Genomic DNA, 11768 nt, shown 5'->3' on the forward strand with positions numbered 1-11768 from the left:
AATTGTAGGCTATGCACTTGTGATTTAAACAATCCACAGCTTTGTGGCTACATCATCCTCTCGGGTGTACAATTTTCAATCATTTTATGTATTTCTGTATAGACAGGAGTAATTACATAATTTTAACCAATTTGAATTAAATTGACTTTTTGAAGCTTAGGTTCCCATCGTCTATGTTTGTACCAACTAACAGGCCTACCTGTTGCATATATTTGTTATTGTTATAATCATCTTCCCTATCCTCCCTCTCTCTCTAGGTAGTAGTGTATGGTGATGGTTCAGGTGTACCAGCCCTCTGAGGGACTGGGCTCTCGGATTATGACTATCTGAGACAACAGGGTCAACAGTACCACACTCCACACTGTATAGCTGAGAGCTACCAACACCTGTCACTGAGAGTCAAAGAGTGAGTGTCCGTCTGGCTGGTTCTCTGTCCGTCCGTCCGTCCGTTGGTTTCTGTCTGGGTGTTTGTCCGTCGGTTCGTCTGTCTGGCTGGTTGACTGTCTGCCTGGTTGACTGCCTGCCTGGTTGACTGCCTGCCCGGATGACTGACTGCCTGGTTGACTGACTGCCTGTCTATCTGTATGTCTTATTAAAACTATCTCTCTTCCCTTTCTAACCTTTCTCTCTCTCTCTCTCTCTCTCTCTCTCTCTCTCTCTCTCTCTCTCACTCGCCCTCTCTCTCTCTCTCTCTCTCTCTCGCTCTCTGTCTCTCTCTCTCTCTCTCTCTCGCTCTCTGTCTCTCTCTCTCTCTCTCTCCCTCCTCCATCTCTTAAAGGTTGCGGGAACACGGGGCTACAGCGTGGGTCCTGCAGCCTTGGTCTCCGCGTTGCATGGCGTCCCGATTCGTGGGGTCAAAGGTCAGTCAGAGCTGAGCGCTCCATCCAACAGCAGTTCACTTTCAGTATCACAACCAATCAGATGCCTCATTGAAATTCCTGACAGCCTATCAGACATCATGTCTCATTTCTGTCAACTCCTATGTCATTGTTATGACCAATTATAACCTCTCAGTGTTCTGTGTTCTGTGATTGGCTGACCTATAGGTGATATTGTGTACAGACGGGCGAGCTAACATCGGATTGGGGTGAGACAGAGGAGAGTCCCGCCCCCTTTCCTCCTCCCACAAGTCACCTTACTTCTACAGACAGCTAGCCAACGAGGCAGTTAACAAAGGGTTAGTGTACCCTCTAACTAGCTAACAAAGGGTTAGTGTATCCCCTAACTAGCTAACAGAGGGTCAGTGTACCCTCTAACTAGCTAACAGAGGGTTAGTGTACCCCTAACTAGCTAACAGAGGGTAAGTGTACCCCTAACTAGCTAACAGAGGGTTAGTGTACCCCCTAACTAGCTAACAGAGGGTTAGTGTACCCCCTAACTAGCTAACAGAGGGTTAGTGTACCCCCTAACTAGCTAACAGTTGGTTAGTGTACACCCAAAAACCTCCATGTACACCAAAGTACAACGCACCCTCAAACATCCAGTAGCTTATCACAAAACTCCTCAGGTCGACTGTGTATTCCTTCACTCTGCAGGGTGATGATTGATCTGTCGTGTATTTTCTGTTTCTGCAGTGTGATAGTTTCAGTGATGACCTTTGAGGGCACAGACTGCAGGTTGGCTGAGGTGGGACTACTGGCTGACCAGACCGGAGGAAGGGTGAGACACACACACCCTCTCCTATCCTCTTACCTCTCCTCATATCTCTCCTATTACCTTACCTCTCCTCTCACCTCTCCTCTCCTCTTAGCTCTCCTCTCACCTCTCCTCTCCTCTTACCTCTCCTCCTCTTACCTCTCCTATTACCTTACCTCTCCTCTCCTCTTACCTCTCCTCTTACCTCTCCTATTACCTTACCTCTCCCTCTCCTATTACCTTACCCTCCTCTCACCTCTCCCTCTCCTCTCCCTATTACCTTACCTCTCTCTTACCTCTCCTCTCCTATCCCCTCTTCTTCCTACTCCTGTTCTCATATCTCACCTCTCTCCTCCTCCTTTTCCTCCTGTTCTCTCTCCCCACCTCTCTCTCACCTCCTCCTGTTCTCATATCTCACCTCTCTCCTCCTCCCTCTCCCTCCCCTCCTGTTCTCGCCCCTCACCCCTCACCTCTCTCTCTCCTCCTCCCCCTTCTCCTCTTCTCACCCCTCACCTCCTCTCTCTCCTCCCTCCCCTTCTCCTCTTCTCACCCTCACCTATCTCCTCCCACTCTTCCTCCTCCTGTTCTCTCCCCCTCACCTCTCTCTCCCCTCCTCCTGTTCCCGCCCCTCACCTCTCTCTCCCCCTCCCCCCCCTTCTCCTGTTCTCACCCCTCACCTATCTCCTCCCCTCTTCCTCCTCCTCCTGTTCTCTCCCCTGACCTCTTCCTCCTGTTCTCTCCCCTGACTTCCTCTCTCTCTCCCTCCTCCCCTTTCTCCTGTTCTCACCCCCTCACCTCTCTCTCTCTCCTCCTCCTCCTGTTCTCACCCCTCACCTCTCTCTCTCTCCCTCCTCCTGTTCTCTCTCCTCACCACTCTCTCCTCCTCCTCCCCTGTTCTCTCCCCTCACCTCTCTCTCCTCCTCCTCCTGATCTCATACATCTCACCTCTCTCTCTCTCCTCCTCCCCTCTTCTCCTGTTCTCACCCCTCACCTCTCTCTCTCCTCTTCCTGTTCTCTCCCCTTCACCTCTCTCCCCTTCTCCTGTTCTCACCCCTCACCTCTCTCTCTCTCCTCTTCCCTGTTCTCTCCCTTCACCTCTCTCTCCTCCTTCTCCTGTTCTCACCCCTCACCTCTCTCTCTCCTCTTCCTGTTCTCTCCCCTTCACCTCTCTCCTCCTTCTCCTGTTCTCACCCCTCACCTATCTCCTCCTCTTCCTCCTCCTCCTGTTCTCTCCCCTCCCCTCCTCCTGTCTCTCTTCCTCCTCCTCTTTCACCTGAACAGGTAAACAGAGTAAACATTGGTACCGTAGCAACAGAGATCCAGTCGGGCTCTGGCCGACAACATCTTAGCGACGGGCGTCAGGGCAACGTTATTAGCAGCTGACGGCATGTGAGCATTGCTTCTTTCAGGGTGAAGTATCACACACAAAACACACCTTGTGTGGATTTCATTCCCAAACTCAATGCTCTTATGTCAGCCATGAAAATATTTGTCATCCTTCCCTCTGCCCCCCCAGGTATTTTCCCTATGAGGAGTGTAACCACTGTCTAGTAAGGGATATAGGAAACGTAACAGAAGAGGTAGAGGTCACCTTTCAGTTTGCCTGCAAGCCTGATAGTACAGAGAGTGAGTGAACACACACACACACACCTAGATTCGCACACGAACACGCATACCCTCTCCCAGTATTCCTTAAGCGGAACATTTCATGTGTATGTGTGTGCATGCAGCCGTGTGTGTGTGTGCTGTACAGGTTTCATGCGTAGAGACAGACACGTTCCAGCTACAGCTGTCCTTCACCACCAGAGATCAACAGAAAGTAACACGCATCATTACTGAACAGAGACGGGTTACAACCAGCAGGTAACACACACACACACAGACACACACACACACACACAGACACACACACACACACAGACACACACACACACACACAGACACACACACACACACACACACAGACACACACACACACACAGACACACACACACACAGACATTACACACACACACACACAGACACACACACACACACAGACACACAAATGACACACACACACACACACAGACAGACTAACACACACACACACACAGACACACACACACACAGACACACACACACACACACACACAGACAGACTAACACACACACACACACACAGACTAACACACACACACACACACACAGACTAACACCACACACACAGACAGACTGACACACACACACACAGACACAAACAGACTCAACACACACACAGACACACACACAGACAGACTACACACACACACACACACACAGACTCACACACACACACACAGACACACACACACACAGACTAACACACACACACACTAAATGCCCCCCCCGCTTCTCTCTCTCTCCTGCTGTCCCCTTCTCTCTCTCTCCTGCTGTCCCCTTCTCTCTCTGTCTAGCTGGGTGTGGGCAGGCAGTCTGAACATGTCAGTGTTAGGGGTCCACTGTGCCCAGCTGTGTGCCAGGTTAACTATGAAGGGACGAGTCCATGAGGCACAGAGACAACTCAGAGCACAGCAAGACCTGCTCAAAGACATCAGGTAGGGGTGTATGTATGTATGTATGTATGTATGTATGTATGTATGTATGTATGTGTATGTATGTATGTGTGTGTATGTGTATATGTATGCATGTATGTATGTATGTATGTATGTATGTATGTATGTATTCATGCATGTATGCATGTATGTATGTATGTATGTATGTATGTATGTATGTATGTATGTATGTATGTATGTATGTGACCATGCATGCATGTATGTATGTATGCATGCATGTATGTATGTATGTATGTATGTATGTATGTATGTATGTATGTATGTATGTATGTATGTATGTATGTATGTATGTATGTATGTATGTATGTATGTATTCATGCATGTATGTATGTATGTATGTATGTATGTATGTATGTATGTATGTATGTATGTATGTATGTATGTATGTATGTATGTATGTATGTATGTATGTATGTATGTATGCATGCATGTATGTATGTATGCATGTATGTATGTATGTATGTATGTATGTATGTATGTATGTATGTATGTATGTAGTATGTATGTATGTAGAGTTGAAGTCGGGAAGTTTACATACACTATTAGTTTACATGCACGATTCTGTTTTTGGTAGCCTTTAAATTGCCTTTAAATTGATTGCCTTTAAATTGTTTAACTTGGATCAAATGTTTCGGGTAGCCTTCCACAAGCTTCCCACAATAAGTTGGGTGAATTTTGGCCCATTCCTCCTGACAGTAACTGGTGTAACTGAGTCAGGTTTGTAGGCCTCGTTGCTCGCAAACGCTTTTTCTGTTCTGCCAGCAAATTTTCTATGGGATGAGGTCAGGGCTTTGTAATGACCCTCCATTACCTTGACTTGGTTGTCCTTAAGAGACTGCGTTGAGCCATTTTGCCACAACTTTGGAAGTATGCTTGGGGTCATTGTCCATTTGAAAGACCTGTTCGCGACCAAGCTTTAACTTCCTAACTGATGTCTTGAGATGTTGCTTCAGTATATCCCCATAATTGCCCTACCTCGTGATGCCATCTATTTTATAAAGTGCACCAGTCCCTCCTGCAGCAAAGCACCCCCCACAAAATGATGCTGCCACCCCCGTGCTTCACGGTTGGGATGGTGTTCTTCAGCTTGCAAGCCTCCCCCTTTTTCCTCCAAACATAACAACGGTCATTACGGCCAAACAGTTCTATTTTTGTTTTATCAGACCAGAGGACATTTCTCCAAAAAGTACAATCCTTGTCCCCATGGGCAAGTTGCAAACCGTAGTCTGGAGTGGAGCAGTGGCTTCTTCCTTGCTGAGCGGCCTTTCAGGTTACGTCGTTATAGAAGGGTTACACACACACACATGGAAATGTTATGAGATAATGTGAACAGCCATAAATAGTGAGTCTTTCTCACTGCTGCTGCTTGCATATTGTCTCCGACTACTGTTCTTTGGAGAGTCTCTGCATGGGGGCAGTAAACACTACCTTTATAAAGGACATACCCAGTCTGCTTGTCCTTGAAATGACCACATTTTTTGCATGTATCTGTATCTGACAATCCATTTGTTGGCCCACTTTGTGTTGGTGAGTGAAGGTAACACATTAAGCTGCTATGGATGCTAGTGTTCATCTCTAGGAGACAGAACGCGTCTCCTTCCTGAGCGGTATGACGGCTGCGTGGTCCCATGGTGTTTATACTTGCGTACTACAGTTTGTACAAATGAACGAGGTACCTTCAGGCATTTGTAAATTGCTCCCAAGGATGAACCAGACTTGTGGAGGTCTTCCATTTTTTTTCTGAGGTCTTGGTTTATTTCTTTTGATTTTCCCATGAAGTCAAGCAAAGAGGCACTGAGTTTGAAAGTAGGCCTTGAAATACATCCACAGATACACCCCCAATTGACTCAAATGATGTCAATTAGCCTATCAGAAGCATCTAAAGCCATGACAACATTTTCGGGAATTTTCCAAGCTGTTTAAAGGCACAGTCAACTTAGTGTATGTAAACTTCTGACCCACTGGAATTGTGATACAGTGAATGATAAGTGAAATTATCTGTCTGTAAACAATTGCTGTAAAAATTACTTGTGTCATGCACAAAGTAGATGTCCTAACCGACTATAGTTTGTTAACAAGAAATTTGTGGAGTGGTTGAAAAACAAGTTTTACTGACTCCAACCTAAGTGTATTTAAACTACCGACTTCAACTGTATGTGTGCGTGCGTGCGTGAGTGTGTGTGTGCGTGCGTGCGTGGGTGGGTGTGTGTGTGTGTGTGTTTGTTTGTTAACCCTATAACCTCTTGTCTCCAGTGAGCAGAGGTCCAACCCAAAGGAGGAGAGTATCTACGGAAACTGGATCGATACCATGACAACCGTCTGTGACGACCTCACCACAGACTCCCAGGTGGTCTGTCTGTCTGTCTGTCTGTCTGTCTGTCTGTCTGTCTGTCTGTCTGTCTGTCTGTCTGTCTGTCTAAAGGCCCTATATCTATGTACATGGGGCAGCAGCCTCTAAGGTGCAGGGTTGAGTAACTGGGTGGTATCCAGCTAGTGATGGCTGTTTAACAGTCTGATGGCCTTGAGATAGAAGCTGTTTTTCAGTCTCTCGGTCCCAGCTTTGATGCACCTGTACTGACCTCGCCTTCTGGATGATAGCGAGGTGAACAGGCAGTGGCTCGGGTGGTTGATGTCCTTGATGATGGTTTTGGCCTTCCTGTGACATCAGGTGCTGTAGATGGGTCCTGGGGGGCCGGTGATGCGTTGGGCAGACCCTGCAGTCGCCGTACCAAGCGGTGATACAGCCCAACAGAATACTTTCAATTGCGCGATATCAGATTGTCAGTGACTCCGAGGAACTTGATGCTTTTCAACAACTCCACTACGGTCCCTTCGATGTGGATAGGGACGTGCTCCCTCTCCTGTTTCCCTGAAGTCCACGATCAGCTCCTTTCTTTTGTTGAGGGTTCTTTTCCTGGCACCACAACGCCAGGGCCCTCACCTCCTCCCCGTAGCTTGTCTCGTCATTGTTGGTAATCAGGCTGAGTTGGAGTCGAGCATGGTCATGCAATCATGGGTGAACAGGGAGTACAGAAGGGGGCTGAGCATCCACTCTTGTGGGGCCCCTGTGTTGAGGATCAGCGTGTTGTTTCCTACCTTCACCACCTGGGGGCGGCCCGTCAGGAAGTCCAGGACCCAGTTGCACAGGGTGGGGTTTAGACGCAGGCCCCGAGCTTGATGATGAGCTTGGAGGGTACTATGATGTTGAATGCTGAGCTGTAGTTAATGAACAGTATTCTTACATAGGTATTCCTCTTGTCCAGATGGGATAGGGCAGTGTGCAGCGCGATGGCGATTGCATCGTCTGTGGATCTATTGGGGCGATATAATCGCTTTCACACTCTATATTGGTATAGAATCACTTACCCACTCTATATTGGTATAGAATCGCTTTCCCACTCTATATTGGTATAGAATCACTTACCCACTCTATATTGGCATAGAATCGCTTTCCCACTCTATATTGGTATAGTATATCTTTACCACTCTATATTGGTATAGAATCGCTTTCCCACTCTATATTGGTATAGAATATCTTTCCCACTCTATATTGGTATAGAATCGCTTTCCCACTCTATGTTGGTATAGAATATCTTTCCCACTCTATATTGGTATAGAATCGCTTTCCCACTCTATATTGGTATAGAATCACTTTCCCACTCTATATTGGTATAGAATCACTTACCCACTCTATATTGGCATAGAATCGCTTTCCCACTCTATATTGGTATAGAATCACTTACCCACTCTATATTGGTATAGAATCACTTACCCACTCTATATTGGCATAGAATCGCTTTCCCACTCTATATTGGTATAGAATATCTTTCCCACTCTATATTGGTATAGAATCGCTTCCCACTCTATGTTGGTATAGAATATCTTTCCCACTCTATATTGGTATAGAATCGCTTTCCCACTCTATATTGGTATAGAATCACTTTCCCACTCTATATTGGTATAGAATCGCTTTCCCACTCTATATTGCTATAGAATCGCTTTCCCACTCTATATTGGTATAGAATCACTTACCCACTCTATATTGGCATAGAATCGCTTTCCCACTCTATATTGGTATAGAATATCTTTCCCACTCTATATTGGTATAGAATCGCTTTCCCACTCTATGTTGGTATAGAATATCTTTCCCACTCTATATTGCTATAGAATCGCTTTCCCACTCTATATTGGTATAGAATCGCTTTCCCACTCTATATTGCTATAGAATCGCTTTCCCACTCTATATTGCTATAGAATCGCTTTCCCACTCTATATTGCTATAGAATCGCTTTCCCACTCTATATTGCTATAGAATCGCTTTCCCACTCTATATTGGTATAGAATCGCTTTCCCACTCTATATTGCTATAGAATCGCTTTCCCACTCTATATTGCTATAGAATCGCTTTCCCACTCTATATTGGTATAGAATCGCTTTCCCACTCTATATTGCTATAGAATCGCTTTCCCACTCTATATTGGTATAGAATCACTTACCCACTCTATATTGGCATAGAATCGCTTTCCCACTCTATATTGGTATAGAATATCTTTCCCACTCTATATTGGTATAGAATCGCTTTCCCACTCTATGTTGGTATAGAATATCTTTCCCACTCTATATTGCTATAGAATCGCTTTCCCACTCTATATTGGTATAGAATCGCTTTCCCACTCTATATTGCTATAGAATCGCTTTCCCACTCTATATTGCTATAGAATCGCTTTCCCACTCTATATTGCTATAGAATCGCTTTCCCAATCTATATTGCTATAGAATCGCTTTCCCACTCTATATTGCTATAGAATCGCTTTCCCACTCTATATTGCTATAGAATCGCTTTCCCACTCTATATTGCTATAGAATCGCTTTCCCACTCTATATTGCTATAGAATCGCTTTCCCACTCTATATTGCTATAGAATCGTTTTCCCACTCTATGTTGCAATAGATTTTTCACATATGTCTTAGTATATGTAATCCCCAGACATTCTAAGAATTTCAGAAAACGTGAAAATGACCATATCTAAGTGCTCTCCAGTTAGATTAATTTTCTTTTTATGTCGCATACTTTTCCTGGGGTTGTAAATTAACAGATTTTAATGAGATTTAATGTTGCTATTAATACTGTCAGTTCCACTTTAATGGACCAATAAGAAAAGAGAGTTCCAAACCGCTCTGCCGATATCAGATCATTTTGTGTTTCCCCCTCCCCCATTCAGGCCACTCCCAGACAGTCCGAGCAAAATTCTTGCTTGAGAAATTGCTTCTATTTACATTTTAGTTTTAAAACAATCACAGAACCCAGAAATTATATTGAGATAAAAACAGTTGCATTGACCTTTTAATCGATCAAACAATCAATCGATTGATCAACCAACAATCAATAAATTAAATTACTCAATCAAAACTTGTCTCTCATCACTCTCTCTCTTTGTTTTTCACAGAATGATCTAACTTCCTGAGTGATAGTTTTCAAGACATTGAGAGAGGAATGAAAAGAGAGGCCATTTGGCTCTAGGATAGAATATGATAGAAAAACCTCCTACTACACAAATGAGGATATCCTCATTGTGTCACTGTGCTAAATCTATTGTGTAATATCTTTCTGTCCCCCAATATCTTTCTCTCTTTCCCCCATATCGCTCTTCCTGTCACGCCCTCCCTCTCAATTTCTCCAAGACGAGAGCAAGACCAAGGACCTACAGGCCTCTGAGTCTACTCCCGTAAACCTATGTCTAGTCCACACACACACACTCACCTGACACCTCTCCCTGTGTTTGCTCCCAGGCCCTCTCTGATGAGGCAGCTAAGGTGGTGTACCAGATGAAGAGAGCCAGCAGTGTGGGCCAGAGAACAAGGAAACAGACTGACATGGTGGCTCTGTGAAACCAGCAGTGTGGGCCAGAGAAGGAGGAAACAGACTGACATGGTGGCTCTGTGAAACCAGCAGTGTGGGCCAGAGAACAAGGAAACAGACAGACATGGTGGCTCTGTGAAACCAGCAGTGTGGGCCAGAGAACAAGGAAACAGACAGACATGGTGGCTCTGTGAAACCAGCAGTGTGGGCCAGAGAACAAGGAAACAGACAGACATGGTGGCTCTGTGAAACCAGCAGTGTGGGCCAGAGAACAAGGAAACAGACAGACATGGTGGCTCTGTGAAACCAGCAGTGTGGGCCAGAGAACAAGGAAACAGACAGACATGGTGGCTCTGTGAAACCAGCAGTGTGGGCCAGAGAACAAGGAAACAGACAGACATGGTGGCTCTGTGAAACCAGCAGTGTGGGCCAGAGAACAAGGAAACAGACAGACATGGTGGCTCTGCGAAACCAGCAGTGTGGGCCAGAGAAGAAGGAAACAGACTGACATGGTGGCTCTGTGAAACCAGCAGTGTGGGCCAGAGAAGAAGGAAACAGACAGACACGGTGGCTCTGTGAAACCAGCAGTGTGGGCCAGAGAACAAGGAAACAGACAGACATGGTGGCTCTGTGAAACCAGCAGTGTGGGCCAGAGAAGAAGGAAACAGACAGACACGGTGGCTCTGTGAAACCAGCAGTGTGGGCCAGAGAAGAAGGAAACAGACAGACACGGTGGCTCTGTGAGGAGCCAGTCCAGAGCAGTCACAGGTGGCAGAGCCAGTTGGTAGCCATGTTAGAGACTGTCCACTCTCTCAAATAACTCCTAATTTACTACCTAAATATTATATAAATACATGTTGTATGATTGTTTGGTACTGTACATAAAAAAATATATTAAGATGGTGTTTTGATTTTGTTATAAGACCTATTGTAAAGTTACCCATGGGAGTCCTTTTCCCAGATGGCTTCAACCTGCTGGTTTCTCTTTATTCAATTCAATTCAATTCAAAGGGCTTTATTGGCATGGGAAACATGTGTTAACATTGCCAAAGCAAGTGAGGTAGATAATATATAAAGTGAAATAAACAATAAAAATTAACAGTAAACATTACACATACAGAAGTTTCAAAACAATAAAGACATTACAAATGTCATATTATATATATATATGTATAGTGTTTTAACAATGTACAAATGGTTAAAGGACACAAGATAAAATAAATAAGCATAGATATGGGTTGTATTTACAATGCAGGCGTGTTCTTCACTGGTTGCCCTTTCTCGTGGCAACAGGTCACAAATCTTGCTGCTCTGATGGCACACTGTGGAATTTCACCCAGTAGATATGGGAGTTTATCAAAATTTGATTTGTTTTCGAATTCTTTGTGGATCTGTGTAATCTGAGGGAAATATGTCTTTCTAATATGGTCATACATTGGGCAGGAGGTTAGGGAAGTGCAGCTCAGTTTCCACCTCATTTTGTGGGCAGTGAGCACATAGCCTGTCTTCTGAGAGCCATGTCTGCCTACGGCGGCCTTTCTCAATAGCAAGGCTATGCTCACTGAGTCTGTACATAGTCAAAGCTTCCTTAATTTTGGGTCAGTCACAGTGGTCAGGTATTCTGCCGCTGTGTACTCTCTGTGTAGGGCCAAATAGCATTCTAGTTTGCTCTGTTTTTTT

General features: G+C 45.1%; 1 pseudogene; it reads left to right on the plus strand.

The window, feature by feature from the left end:
• The first annotated feature begins 300 nt into the window (after positions 1 to 300).
• LOC135536268 (circularly permutated Ras protein 1-like) lies at positions 301 to 11074 on the plus strand (annotated as a pseudogene).
• Positions 11075 to 11768: the final 694 nt, after the last annotated feature.

Source organism: Oncorhynchus masou, unplaced genomic scaffold (assembly GCF_036934945.1).
Source record: "Oncorhynchus masou masou isolate Uvic2021 unplaced genomic scaffold, UVic_Omas_1.1 unplaced_scaffold_5855, whole genome shotgun sequence".
Classification (NCBI taxonomy): Eukaryota; Metazoa; Chordata; class Actinopteri; order Salmoniformes; family Salmonidae; genus Oncorhynchus; species Oncorhynchus masou.